At 39.5% G+C, this 11,519-nt stretch overlaps 1 pseudogene; it reads right to left on the bottom strand.

The window, feature by feature from the left end:
• Positions 1-485: 485 nt before the first annotated feature.
• Positions 486-2,780, bottom strand: LOC112182566 (annotated as a pseudogene).
• Positions 2,781-11,519: the final 8,739 nt, after the last annotated feature.

Raw genomic sequence — 11,519 nt, 5'->3', positions numbered from 1 at the left:
ACCCGACAAAGTTTCTGTTAAATAGACAGATCAAGTAGAGGTCTAAAATTGGTAACTTGGTTAAATGAATTGATTTCAGTAAAAAGTCTTTAGTACAACAATGCTTTAACTTTAAACAGTTGCTTTCCTTTGCTACTCACTTTGCAATGTCAGAATAGTAAAAGAAAAGTGTGTGAACGTGGGGGTCCTATCTAATTCTTCTGGTATTTGATGAACTTGGCAAGCTTATTCAGATCTATATCAGACCCTCCTTCCATACTGTACCACTTGCCACCCCTCAGCATCAAACAGGCTTTGGTTTTGCTTGTTTTTTTTCCTGATTCTCTTGACTCCATTTTGTAAACCTTTCATTACCATTGTACCTCTGGCCAGAACCATTACCATAGATTTTTTTTTCCTTTCCATTTTTCCAATATTATTTACATGATAAATTAAAACTAAAGTCAGAAATACTCGTCTTTCTTGTTCACTACTGTTAGTTTAATAAACATTGGTGGAAGCAGCATCGAACCTGGAAGTAGAGAAGATTGAAGACATCAGTATCATCTTATAAAGACAAAATCTGTAATATAATAGCAAAGAAGGTAAAAGGAATAACAGAAGTCATAAATGATACATAGTTGAAAATTGCAGCAAACCGTTCATCTCTTTCTTCCACCACGCTCTCTTATTGAAAGAGCAAGTGTTTGTCCTGCCCCTACATTGTAATATGCAAGGGACAAATTGTCTTTAAGAAAGCCCGTATTTCCACTCAATTTCTGTTTGTTTGCCGGAAGCTGGATTTCCCTAGAAATTTTCTCTTTCAGACTGCCAACAGTTTCTGATAAAGACTGCGCTGTGATCTCCAAAAGTTGTCCTCTGAGGTTACCTTCGTCAACAATGGAAACAGATATATTGATACCGACCGGTCCCGGATGCTGTGCCAGAAATTTATCTTCTGGAATAAGCATTGAATCATCAAGCTTCTGTCGTTTTGGCTTAGGTTCTGCATGCGGAGGTGTTGGTGGCCGCACATGAGGCAAAGGCGGTGGAGGCATCGGCATTGTGTTTGTAGGTATGTAGGCCATTTGCATGGTTGTAAACTCAGATACAGGTGGAGGAGGTACAGGTATACTAGCTGCAGACATAAACATTGACGGAGGCATAGTAGTCTTAACCAATGGAAATTGGACAGGGAAATCACTGCTATTTGTACCTGCATACTGAACTGTGTTTGCAGGAACACTAGGAAGATTAACGGCAACAACACCAGGTGGTGGAAGAGGAAGAACTGAAGGTCTCGCCTGACCAGGAAGGTTCCTTACCTCATTGTTCACAACATCAGTTTTATCACCTCCATTGGCATTCTGTGACATGGCTTGATTTGCTGCGCGGCCAGTGCTTCCAGCATGACCATCCCATATGACCTGCTGCTTGTCCTGCTTTCCAAACTCAACCTTAACAGCATTGGAAACTTCCTCCTCTGTGAAACCAAAAATGTCAGGCCGGGTTCTCGCAAGGTTCACAATGTTTCTTGAGATCTCATCGTCCTGACTCCTGAGCAAGAACAAGACTAGTCTGCCGAATCTTAGCAAACATCCTTTCTTTCTGTTCTCTGTATCTTGGATCAATGAGGGAAATCCTCATGTGCTCAGACATCTCATTGTTAGGGACAAGCTCCCAGGTAATGGGGGAAATCGTCATGTCTCTTTCGGCACTGGATTGGATCATCCTCTCCTCGGGTCTCTTCTAGTTCTTCACAATTCTCATTGGTGCTTGTTCCACCTCCGTTACTTTCATGCCTTCTTCAACAAGCTGCATCTCTTCTTCATCCAAATCCATTTCAACATCCCTATGCTCCTCGACATTATCATCTGCTTCCATAACGACTTTGCTCCTACTTATAACCTCTTCAAGGCTCAGCGGAGGAGGTAAATAGTCATCCTCAACATCATCAAAGTCTATGACTTCGACCAAGACATTATCGTGCCAATCAATTGCAGCCATTTGTAACCTTTCCTGCTCAATCTCATCTTCAGTCTTCTGCTTTGCCTGCTTTTGATAATGCTCCCACCCCAGCCGATGCACACACCGCTCTAGCACGATGGTCATGTCCGCCGCGTTCTTCTTCAGTTTCTCTGTCATCCCTTCTTCTGTCATCAACACCTTTGAATATGCATCCGCCAGAGAAGTAAAAAACTTGAACAAGCTATGTTTATGATTGAGAAAATAGAACTGGGGGTTTTTACTCTCTCTACTTGTCAATTCTGTCAAAAACGATTTCCCATTCCGAGCTACAAACTGGGCTGTGAGCTTCATAACATCCAGTTCTTCTCCACTAATTCCTTGAGGGAGCTGAACAGAAAACTCTTCGGGTTCTGATGGTTCGGGCACTTTGCATTCAGGTCTAAGCTGGGAGAGGGAATCAGGCTTTGGTGTTCCAGCTTTAACATCTACAACTGGAGCTGGCTCTTCAGAAGACTGATCAGGCTGGGAAAGGAACGCGGCCACCCGGTGCTGATAATATGCATGGTAGGGATGTGAAGAATTCAAAAAGTCGAATTTTGGATCTGGATTTAGTCTAGTCTTTTCAGTGATGACCTTCGTCTCAAATTTCGGTCCATTCTTGGAAACGTGATTGGCAGTTTTGTTGATGATTTTTGCTGTTTCTGGAGGTGGAGGGATGATGCCAATAGGCTTTGTATGTGTCGTGACAGAAGTAGGAGGAGCTGGTAAGGGCGAGATGGAGCTTATCATCATCATCATCACAGCGTGCCTGGTTACCCAAAATTGGGGTTATGAATTGTTGTTTGTGCCCTCTGTTAGACGTTGTTTGCTGCGCAAGACTTATATTTGGGGCTTTTATGGCTAATAGCGATTGGGCCTTTTGAAAGAGGATTGGCACCGAGTAGGATATCAGATACGATCCGTGAGAAGCCAACAGTAGGACTGTAGGTACGTACTGAGAGAGTGAGAGGCATCTTTGAACAAGAAAACACTTTGTTTCAAGCGTTAGAAAGTAATTTGTGCAGTGTTGCTACCTCTTGAAGATAATGTTACCATGGAAACCTTTCCCTACTTATGAGAACAAGTATTATGCTTAAAAATTACTGACTAAACAAGCTCAGATCCGAGCGGTGCAAATTGAGAGGTTTTAACTTTAGTCTCTGATACAGTTGATATTGCACTGTAAATCGGCACGATACATCTCAAGTTTGAATTGAGTTCGGCTCATATTTAGCTCATTTGAGCTCCGCTTGTAAATGAGACAAAAGCCAAGTTTGAACTCTAGCATGCTCGACTCGCGAAGCTCATGAGCAACTCTTAGCTAATCACTAGACAACTTGATCTCTTGAAGTCGAATTGGGTATCTAAACTTGAAGTCGAATTGGGTGGTTGAAAAACTCGCAGCTAATCATTAGACAACTATATCTAAACTTGAAGTCGAATTGGGTTGTTGAAAATCAGCTCGTTTGCTCAAAATTGTTTTATATAACATGATGTCGTAGGTTATTTTTTTTAATCAATTTTCATTAACTAACTTATAGTTGTTATTTTTATTATAAAATAAGTAAAATAAAGTATTACAAAGTTTATTCAAGTATGAAAGGTACTAATTGTCGCGAGAGTTTCTAATGAGCACCACTAAAATGAGAACTTTATGAGGACTTTCTAATCATTATTAGTTTGGGAGGCTCACTTTTTTATTACATTACCGCAAATCAACCATTAAATGTTTAAGTATGCATGAGTAGATTACTTCTGAAAATTTTCTTCCACATTGCTAATCGTTAAGGTACTGAACTATATCAAATCAATTGATGAACCAAATCTATCAAACCTGAACCATTCATATTCATAAATGATAGATCACGATTATGAATGCCTTAACTATTTTCAGTTTGGTTAACAAATTGCATAAATGATTTGTACATGAATATCTAAACATCTAACAGTTGATTTGCGGAAATGTGATCGAAAAGTGGATCTCATAAGAAAGTTCTCATTTTAATGATCTTCATTAGAAATACTGTGATCTAAGTTGTCACTAGCTTGAATCACTAAGACGTGTACAAAGATCATTCCGAATATTACCAAGCGAAGTGGTGGGAATTTGAAAGACAATACAACTTACAAGGAAAACCAGTGAGAAAGAAAATCCTCTCATCTACTACAGCCTCCAAGCTAGACCAAAATCATAATCTTTGTCTCTTCTTTTTGAGATTCATCCCATGATGACAATTGATTTTGTCACCGCTAGCTTCGCCACCTCCTTGACGCTGGTGGTGCAAGTGAATTTGGGAAAGATTGGAGGAATTTGAAAATCCTATTTGTTGTGCAAGCCTCTAATCTACAAGAAGCTTGTTAAATTGGAATAAGCTCAAGCTCAAGAAATTCTAAGACAAGATTATAGGTGGTTATTAAATTCAAATGAAGAGGTCGTGACCACTTCCCAATTTTAGTCTAAAAATTGCCCACTTACTCTGCTAAGAGTTTTTTACTCCCATTTACCCAATTTAATATATATTGACAAAATTGCCCTCATTTCCTTCATTCTCTCTCTCTCTCTCTCTCTCTCTCTCGACTCCCCTCAGCCTCTCTCACCTCCCAGACTCTCTCTCTCCCCCCACCGTCGCTAGAATTATGTCGGAAATCAGACTCCAGACCACCAGCTTCTTGTCTCCATCGTCTGCCTTTTTCAACAACCACCAGGACCACCATAGCCACTACCACCACATCGACTACCACCGCCACCGTTCCGCTTCACCGACGCATATCAATCTCTACACCTCCAGTGCTCTGTCTCTAGATTTTCGCTTCTCCATCGAGCACCGTTCCATCTCCCCAAACCGATCCATCACCACTTCCAAGAAGAACGGCCGGATCGCGGCGGCCAGGAAGATGCGTATGTGCTCGCCGACGAATCATCCAAGCTTGTTTCGCTGCAGATCTTCCATGATGAACTCGCTGGTTCGAATCAGTGGAGTCTAGGGGAGTGGGTGAAGAGAGCCTTCACGGCTCTATTCGTCCTTCTACGCACCAGCAGAGGCAGAGAACCGGGTTTCTCTATTTTTTCGATATTAGATTCTGGCGAGTCAACTCTAAGTAGCCACGAGTGAACATATCTGATTAGATCCAAGGCTCTTGTTTAGTCTAGCTCAACTCAGACGAATTTTGAAGCGGTGGTGTCGAGTCAACCCAGCGAGTTTTGGGCTTCTAGATGCTACTGAACGCCAGCTGCTGGAAAAAACATTGTGCAAGAAATTTTTTTTTTTTTTCTTTTGGGTTTGAAAGAGGAGAGACAGTTGGAAACAAATTTACTAATGAAGATAGTGTAATTGGCTTTTATTGGGGTCTATTGGGAGGCAATGATATTCTCATTGTATATGATACTTGTGCCCAGATCGGAAACTCTTATTGTATGTTATTCAATTGTGAGATGCCAATCAATTATACTCTATGAGTGATTTGCTGGAATAAGGCTATGGACAAACAAAAGACAACATTCTTTGACATATGAAAGAGTTGAGGAACGTGGCGCTGATAGATGTGAAAGTGATGGCAATGAGCATCGGATTTGTAATCCACTCAAATTGGCAATGGGTTGAGGGCGGCGTAGAGCTTTCGAGCGATATTTTTACGAAGGCTACATCAATTGAGGAAGCACAAAACTGTTGAAGAGGATACAAGCATGGGGAGGGTGCAAAGGTGGTGCCCCAACCTTGAAGAATATGAAGACAGAGAGGGTAACATCTACACGAAGAAGACATAATGATCTGCAGTGGTTGGGACTGTGATGTAAGGATGAATGCAGCTGATTCATACTTTTTTGCAACTTAAGCTTTTGATGAGTTTTGAACCACAAAAAGAAATAAAACATAAAAGCTTCAGACACGGTGAATAGACAAGCTTATGTGCATTCACCTAGAAGATTTGGGGTTCATACATACGGGAGAGGATCCTCTCCTGAGCTAAGTTCTCACCTGAGCTATCTGAGCTTTAAACAAGATGGTAACACATGGATGTAATTTGATCCAATGGTACACAAAAGCTTCATTATTTCATTCTTTCCGATCTTACTCTTATTTTTAACTTTTTCTCTCGAATTGAGAACCCTCAGCAGTCAGCACCTTCTCTCTCATAGTTTCTTATGTTCTTTGAAGACCGAAAACAATCTCTCTCTTATTCTCATCTGCTCTTCATCAAAAAAAATATTCTCATACGCTCTTTACCTCTATCTCTCTCTCTTTCTCCCCTTTCTACACTCGTGCATTTCCGTTCAAATCCAAGACTGGAGAGAATACAGTTTATAGTTATGGACAAATTCTTTTAGCTTCAATGAATAGATACACTTGATAACAAAACAAAATAACAGAAAAAAAAAATGAAAGATTTGAGGTCAGGATGGGAACGAAGACTAGAGAGGATGGAAAAAAGATGGGTAACAAGAATTGAAGAAGGTGATGGTGACTAATAGTGCTAATTTCAGAACTATCCAACCTGAACCCAGTTTTTTTTTTTCCTCATGTGAAGAACAGATCATCATTCGAATACCTGCTTTCTCAAATCAACAAATTGAATCAGTTTCTCTCTTTGAATTAGAGACCCATCAGATCAACAAATTGAATCAGTTTCTCCAATCAACAGATTGAATCACTTTTCTCTCTAATGACAGTTCTATCTGCTTTCTCTATGATGGTTTCCCTCTTTGATTTGGTGATGGGTCTCTTCCTTTTTCGACATCACCCTTGTATGCCGTACATCTAAGATCAAGGTACACATTTAAGCCTTGTTTTATTCACGGAATTGGAGTTTTGAGAAAGGAAACTAAATCCTTTCTTGTGTTTGGAATGCAAAAGGAAATAAAATATTTCCAAGAAGGAAGGGAAAATATGGGGAAGTTATTCCATAGATCCAATGATTCATTTTCCCTCCTTATTTTTGTATTTATTACTCTTTTCATTATTTTATTACATACTTTTTTAAAAAAATTTCAGATGACTTTTCTTATGTTAAGAAACACACACACACACACACACACACACACACACACGGAGCGGTTCTAAAGAGGACGTCGGCATTGTTGCTAAAGTGCGGACGTCGACGCTGCAGCTCGGCTCAGGGAGCGACGGAGTGGCCGGGCTTGCCGGAAGGAGGGCAGGGGTCAGACGGACCGGTCTGCAGTCGGTGGAGTCGCCAGCGACTAGACCTGTAAATGGACCGGATTTGGATCGGATCGACCTAATTCCAAATCCGTTTACTTAAAAAAAAAATTCGATCCAAACCCGCTCCGTTAACCCGGCGGATCGTTGATAGCTCGATCCAAATCTATATCCACCGGGTTAACGGATACCCGATCCGCTAATCCAACCCGTTATAATTTCAAATATTTTAAAATTTTAAATAGTAATATTAAATTTATATCATGATACCTCATAAGATATTAATAAAATATTAAAACAACATTAAATGTATCACCAAAAGTAGAATTACTTTATCAAAATTCTTAATGCTTCTTGGAATCTTGGGTGATAGATTGTCCCTTAGATTTCTGCTAAAAAATTGTATTAGAAATTCTTCATATTTTATATTTTATATTTTGAAAAAATAATAATATATTAATAAAAATTATATATTTTATTATTACAAAAACGGGTCGGATCATTAACGGATCAGATCGACCTAGATCCGTATTTGATCCGTTAAATAAACGGGTTAACGGATTCGGATCATTAACGGATCAAAACTTTTGATCCAAACCGGTCCAATAGTCACTGATCTGGAGCGGGTCTGGATCAAAATCCGGTCCATTTACAGGTCCACCAGCGACGTGGTAGCAGCGCTACCCAGAAACTTGCAACCCCGACCTCGATAGCTGCCCAGAACCGTCTTGGATGCCTCCGGCCGCCGTCACCGCCTGGAACGCCACTGGTGAGGACGTCCGCTTCAGAACCGGCCTATATATATATATATATACAGATCCTATCCAAAAGTGAGGCCTCACTCTGAAATTAATTTGTGAGCTTGGAGTTTATGGTCACTTTTCGATCTCATATCTACATCTCAACCATTCAGTTTTTAAGTACTAATGTACAAATCATCTCTTCAAAATTTCAGCCAAATTGATGGCCATTAAGGCATTGATAACTGCCTTAAACCTAGTACGGTTCATAGTAGACAGATTCAGTTCGTTCATTGATTTAAGTGAGTTAGATACCTTAAAGATTATCAATTTTGTTAAAACCTTGCAAAGAAGATCTATACATTAGTACTTAAAAACTGAATGGTGGAGATGTGGATATGAGACCGAAAAATGGCCCTAAACTCCAACCTCACATGTTAATTTCAGAGTGAGGCCTCACTTTGGATAGGATCTGTATATATATATTTTTTGAATTAAGGAAATAACTTTATAGATTAGAACTCAATAGAGTTGATTTCAATTATATCGTAACACATCGAGAGCACTTTTTGGAGCGTCATCCAAACAAGATAAACTTATGCTAGCCTCAAGCCAGAATGACCTTTACATACCCTTCCACTGCCATATACAGACAGAACAAGAAGATGTGATAGTACCTACAGTGGTACATAGAAATAGGTCCATTCATTGAACACTCCATGCTCCGCCATTACAAAATAGCTTGAATCCTCTTTCAGCACTACTCCAGAAGATTCGCTAGTACCACATGTGACAAACCAAAATGTAGTTGGAATTAAACCTCTGGGATCTCAAATACCAAACCCTAAAGAGTTAGAGTCCATCAATTTGGTCCACAAAAAGGCCCAAATACAAGAAGTATCAAAAAATAATTTGGCCACCAAAAGTTTTCCAGCTGATTTGGGTCTCGGATATGAGTTGGGCCACCCAATAGATGTGGACCACACATAGGTCCGTGAAAATGATGTGGGCACCCAACCCAAAAGTCACCATCCTTCTCCTGCACTAATCACGATCATTACCGTACGTACGGCTGCCGACCGGCCTGATTTCGAACCCTCAAATGCAAAGCCCAAGCCACTGTGTTTTGATAGCTTCGCCCCGTCGTCGCTGACGTGAAAGCCATCGTCACGTTCCTTAGCGACTTCGCCACAGATCTGACCACTGCGCATCGGTGTGCACGGTGTCCCGGAACCCATTGCACTCTCACTACTAACAGCTCCTCAGATTTGTTCAGTAACCACAATTTCGACCAATCATCATTGAGCCGCCCTAGTCGTGGTTGGGCTCGACCTGAAATATCCTTCCCAGCAATCAGACACTGGAAGGCCATACCACCCCAACACCGGAGTTCGGTTTTCCTTTGAGATTCCTCTTGAGAAAATGGGAGATCTTGGTCTATCGATTCAATCTGTTGGAGAGATTGATATGGTTGGGAGTTTGTCGAAAAGAGATGGCGTTGGAGGGCTGAAAGGCCATGAAACGTGGAGTTGTGGAGAGAAGAACTCCCCTTAGAGAGGAAGCCGCATCGCCCGCCATTGGCTAACCCAAGAAAGAGGAGTCTAGGGTTTGGAGAGAGCATTTTTTTAGGTATGCGGAAATTTCGTTTTTCCTTATGTGAACAAATATTTGAAAAAGAAAGTTTGTGAGAAATTTAGTTTTCCTTTTATGGAAAAAAAAAAAAACAAGAATTACTTTCATTTTTGTGAACCAAACAAGAGAAACTTTGAAAAGATTCTCACTTTAAGAATTGAAAGGGACTATTTAAAAGGATGTTGTTGGACTCAGTCAATTTTTTTTTATTAGAAATGTGAAATTAGTTTCATTTCTGTGAACCAAACAAGAGAATCTTTAAAAAGATTCTCACTTTAAGAATTGAAAGGGACTATTTAAAAGGATGTTGTTGGACTGAGTCATTTTTTATTTATTAGGAATTTAGTTATTTTATCCTATTAGGAACGCAATTACCACTTATTGCATATTTGTGCTTGTAACCTTGATGTATAATTATCTCTTTGATGAGGTTGTCCTCCCACTTATTGCATATTTGTGCTTGTAACCTTGATGTATAATTATCTCTTTGATGAGGTTGTCCTCCCACTTATTGCATATTTGTGCTTGTAACCTTGATGTATAATTATCTCTTTGATGAGGTTGTCCTCCCAACGTCCATTGTGGTGGCTTCGAAACCACAAAGATTGGGGACAGAAGCTGTAAAACCACTCACCGGTGGATGACCTGATCATTTTGGATGCTCAACGGGAATCGCTGATCCAATAATTTTGGGTGCCAAAATCATATTCGTTCCTTAGATTGGTTACTACTTGGGCTTGGGCCCATCTTTGGATGTTCTACACGTCAGGGTTATTTGGATCTGAGTGGTCAATGTGTTTTTGTTGGGCTCCCAATTTCAAAGCCCATCTTTTGATTGTCAAATGACTCACTGAAGACGAAAAGGAAAAATGAATGCAAAATGTGTTTTTATTGTCTTTTTATTTATTTATTTATTTATTTTGTTAACATGATCATTTTTATTGCTTCAATTAGGGGTGTAAATGGACCGAGTCGGAGCGAATACCAAGTTGAGCATGTTCGGCTAATTTGCTTTTTATCGAGATCGAGTCGGGTTAAAGCTTGAATTTTTTTTCCCATGCTCAAACTCGGCTTGGCTTGAATATTTTTCTTAAGCCCGAGCTAGACTCGGCTCGGCTCGATTTATTGGACGAGCTCGAGCTTGAATAGGCTCTGCTTGGCTCATTCAACTTTAAATAAATAAATAAAATTTGAAAAGGAATACAAATTTAAATTTATTGTATTGTTCTTGATTGTAATATATTTTACTTACTCAGAATCTCTTCCAATTGAAAAGGAAGGTAATAAAAAGAATTAAAGATTTGAAATTAGAAAAATTATATTTTTATTTATACTATACATTTTCATGAGCCGAGCTTTAACAAACCAGCCGATCTTTAACAAGCTCAAGCTGCCCATGAAAAATACGAGCTACTCACGAGATAGACGAGCTGAACATATCCTTGTTCAAGCTCGGCTTCTTTTTTTGTCGAGCTTAATTTTGAGCTGAAGCTCGACTTATTTATCTTACAAACATGAGTTGAACGAGTTAAAATCGTGTCGAATACAAGTTGAACATGAGCTGTATCGAGCCTATTTACAGCCATACTTCAATGAGTCATTTGACTACTGTATTGTGAGCACAAAATGTGCATGCTTTTTATAGTCGGTTTTTCTCGGACGAGGATAATCTTAATCTTATTTTCTATTTTCAGGAAGTGAGCTCCAAATTTTGTAAATGAAAAGCCATCCAGACAATTTTGGGTTATTCTGCATTAATTTTTCCTTTTCGTCCTCATAGGTTAATTATAGCACCTGGATGTTCAGGATGTTCATTAACGATTGTAACTATGTTCTTTTGTAAAAAATAAAAAATAAGATAGAAGCTACACTTAGAACACTAAACACGTCAATAATGAATTAATAAATTGTATATAGCATGCATACTATTAAGTATTAACTTTAACTGGAGCCAATGGATTCCTTGGTTTTCAGCAGACTGTCGTTGTAAAATTTCTGGTTACCA

This window comes from Rosa chinensis, chromosome 1, assembly GCF_002994745.2.
Source record: "Rosa chinensis cultivar Old Blush chromosome 1, RchiOBHm-V2, whole genome shotgun sequence".
Classification (NCBI taxonomy): Eukaryota; Viridiplantae; Streptophyta; class Magnoliopsida; order Rosales; family Rosaceae; genus Rosa; species Rosa chinensis.
The sequence above is the reverse complement of the archived record's forward strand: the minus strand, read 5'-3'. Positions and strand labels throughout refer to the sequence as shown.